The sequence below is a fragment of the Etheostoma cragini genome, chromosome 18 (genome assembly GCF_013103735.1).
Source record: "Etheostoma cragini isolate CJK2018 chromosome 18, CSU_Ecrag_1.0, whole genome shotgun sequence".
In the NCBI taxonomy this organism is placed as follows: Eukaryota; Metazoa; Chordata; class Actinopteri; order Perciformes; family Percidae; genus Etheostoma; species Etheostoma cragini.
Window position 1 is genome coordinate 783,477 of NC_048424.1, and position 3,797 is coordinate 787,273.

A 3,797-nucleotide genomic window follows, 5' to 3' on the forward strand; every position below is an offset into this window, starting at 1 on the left:
ATATAGTATAATAGTGAAATTTGCATTTTATCACTCAAAGAATGTCACGAGGTTGGACTTTTTCTTTCCCAAGATGACACTTACGCATGCAAATTACCACTCATCTGGATCACTGCAATGCACTCAATGCTGCTTTTTCAAAGACATCTATTCCACACCTGTAATTTAAAACCAGGAATCCAAGTGTCCTTCTGATATTACAATCACTTTACGGGCTCCCACCCAGATTTAAGAAGGTTAAGAGCGATGAACTCGCCCCCAATTATTGTGAAAAATGATCTCATGCCACTTTTTATAGAGCTCCTTAATACAGCTGTCAGAGCCACGGACTTCCTTTTGTTAAAATCCTTCTCTGGTCAGTAGAGCTCAAATGACAAGTTGAAAAATGGATTAGTCGATTAATGCAAACTTCATTATTATCTCTTCTGATAATCAATTTATGACTCAAGTCTTTTTTTAAACTCTAAAATTCAATGGTTTCATCTTCTAACGATAAATTGGATCTCTTTCAATTTTGAGCTGTTTGAACATTTGAAATTTGACATGTATAGATGGAAGAAAATTAGTTTTTACACTAAAAAGATTTAATAGTTCTTATGGTGAAACAGCTTTCAGTTTATGACAATTTAGACTTCTTTCCAAAATGTTGGTCCCATTTGTTCTTTTAGAGTAGCGTGTAGTAAGGGTCGCCATTTTGTATTACACTGTACATATTCAGATTATTTTTGTTCTCATCCTTAATCATTCTTTCTAACTCACCCTTTGCCACATGTCATATGTCACTGAAAACTGCCAGCTGAGAAGATATAAGGAAATTGACAAGGGCTTCATATCAAAATCTATTTTTCAACCTATTCTTAAAGCAGCTTTAAGCGATTTTTGACCACTGGAGAGCAGAAACTGGACTTGGAAACCAACTGAAAGTGATAAGCCTCGACGTGGCGACTACATCAAATTATCAAGTTCTTAAAGCAACAGTTTGACCTTTTTAATAATATACTGCATGCTTATTCACGCTTTCTTGCAGAGTGGAGAAGATTGACACCAGTTAATTATCTATACATTAAATATGAGACTACAGCCAGGAGACAATTAGCATTGTCATCACTAACAGAGACTTCAGGAAGTCCCTGCTCTCGGGAAATAGTCTGGCACATAACCCCTCCAAACCACACATTATTGTTTTTTTGTATAGATTAAACAAACCAGATATACCATGTTAGTTAGTAAGCTTTTAGAGGTTCTCTTTCCATTCTTCATGCATGGCTAAATTGACCATCTCAAGGCATTCAGCCTCATATATAATGGACAAATGTATGATGAGTGTGATACAAATGAGTGTTGATTGACTTTGTCCAGCACTCTGCAAATGAACAAATAAGCATATTTCCCAAAATGTGGAACCAATCCTAAATGTTTTGGCAAGCTAACAGCAACCTGCATGTTCAACAGTAACATCCGAGTAAGGTTTCCCATCACCTGTCAAATGAAAGTCCAATTTTCAATGGCAGTTTATCTAAATCTTGAATGGGCTTTTTCCTTTTTCTTTTTGACTTTATTGCCCAAATTTGAACATTACAGGCAATTTTAGCAACACAATACATTACAATTGAACTTTTTTTTTCCTTTCTAATCAACGAAAATGAAAAATAAATAAAAATAAAAAACAACAACAAAAGGGTCACCCTGTGTTGAGCTTCGTTCAACAACCATATTGACCACATAGATGCAGGATAAATACACCGTTACACATCAGTATGTTTAAATTATTTTAAATCAAGGCCTAGAACGACAGGAGAATCTTCTCACAAACACAGGTACCTTCAGCTGTAAAATAGCAGTCATATTTTCCACTGTTAATGGGGATTTTTCACCAAATAATGTGTGGAAGTGTGGAGCCCCGGGAGCCTGAACACAACATCGGGAACATGATCCTTCGGCCTGCTGTGTTTCCATTTCTGCCACCAACCAAGAACTGCAGAGATTAGGCAAATCAGAGCGATAATAGATTAAAAACTGACTTTGTTTGAAACAGCGTCTGCATACAAAGTAGCACAGACACATGATGTTCTTTGTGAGTTATTGTTTTTAGACGGTGGTGTCTGAGTAAATAGAGAGGGATGCATGCAGAGGTGGAAAAAGGAAATTAAACATTAACACAAAAAGCTGAAGTTGTGTGTCTCTGAAGTTGTTATGATCTGCTGAGACTTCAAAGTTGTGAGTGTTTCAGATTTTAAATGAATGAAACTTAATGACCTTTCATGCTTGATCTGCTTTAATACTCATTACACCTTATGAAACTATCATATTTGTTGAGGCCGGTCACTGTAACACCCACTGGGATTGGTATCTGAGTTTATTAGAGTCCTGTCTGGCGGTGTTTTTGGTTCCCAGCCCTTGATTGGAGGACTTGTAGTGTCTGTGATGGTTAAATATGGACCTGCACCTCTGGTCTGCTTACCTTTTCTAATCTGATGCCTAAAACAGTGAATAAAGCTGCTGACAGCACATCTGCAGTTATAATTGTTGGCATTTAGTGACACTCTCACCCGGAGCCGTTATATGGGCTTTTTATCCAAGTATTTTTATGCAAATGACGACATATTAAATTGCTGAATAGAAAGAGCAAGTTTTAACAGAAGAAATCCTCCCTCACAGAAATAAAATCTCTCTTTCTGCTTGTTTTGGTCAGAGAGGGTTCTTCATCTAGAGCAACAGGATGCAGTCGTGTTGGGAATGCGTTTGTTGAATAAATTTTGACCCGGGGATGTTTGCTGTTGAAAAAGATCTCTTAACCGCGGCCTCCCAGAAACACCGCGTGTCTGTTAGAGGCTGTACGTACCAGGGCTGTAGTCAAGACCACCTTAGTCGAGTCCAAGACAAGACCGAGTCCAAAGAGGTTCGAGTCCAAGACAAGACCGAGTCCAAAGAGGTTCGAGTCTAAGACAAGACCGAGTCCAAAGAGGTTTGAGTCTGAGTCAAGACCGAGTCCAAAGAGGTTCGAGTCCAAGACAAGACCGAGTCTAAAGACAAGACTGAGTCCATAGAGGTTTGAGTCCGAGTCAAGACCGAGTCCAAGACAAGACCGAGTCTAAAAAGGTTTGAGTCCAAGACAAGACCGAGTCCAAGACAAGACCGAGTCCAAAGAGGTTCGAGTCCAAGACAATACCGAGTCCAAAGAGGTTTGAGTCCAAGACAAGACCGAGTACAAAGAGGTTCGAGTACAAGACAAGACTGAGTCCATAGAGGTTTGAGTCCGAGTCAAGACCGAGTCCAAGACAAGACCGAGTCCAAAGAGGTTCGAGTCCAAGACAAGACCGAGTCCAAGACAAGACTGAGTCCATAGAGGTTTGAGTCCGAGTCAAGACCGAGTCCAAGACAAGACTGAGTCCAAAAGGTTTGAGTCTGAGTCAAGACTGTATCCAGGACAGGAAAAAACAGGTCTTATGCATGACAGTATCAAGACAATCATTCTGGGTTTCACTTTCCCTCCAATATAATTATCAACATTATAAGGACACCTGGACTCGGTCCAGACCAGAAGCCATATTGGGCAAGACCAGCGGCCGAGACCAAGACAATTACAAGTCCAAATACTAGCGAGTCCGAGACAAGTCTGAGACCATAGAAAAACGGTCTTGAGTCCGAGTCCATGTACTACAGCCCTGGTACATACACAGAAAACCGAGTCATGTTTCAGCTTTTTTTTTGTAGTTTAATCCAAACAGGTGTTATGTTGTCATGTGTGGATAAGGCATGCTGAGTCATAGTCCCCCCCCACCTCCCTCTCTCTCTCT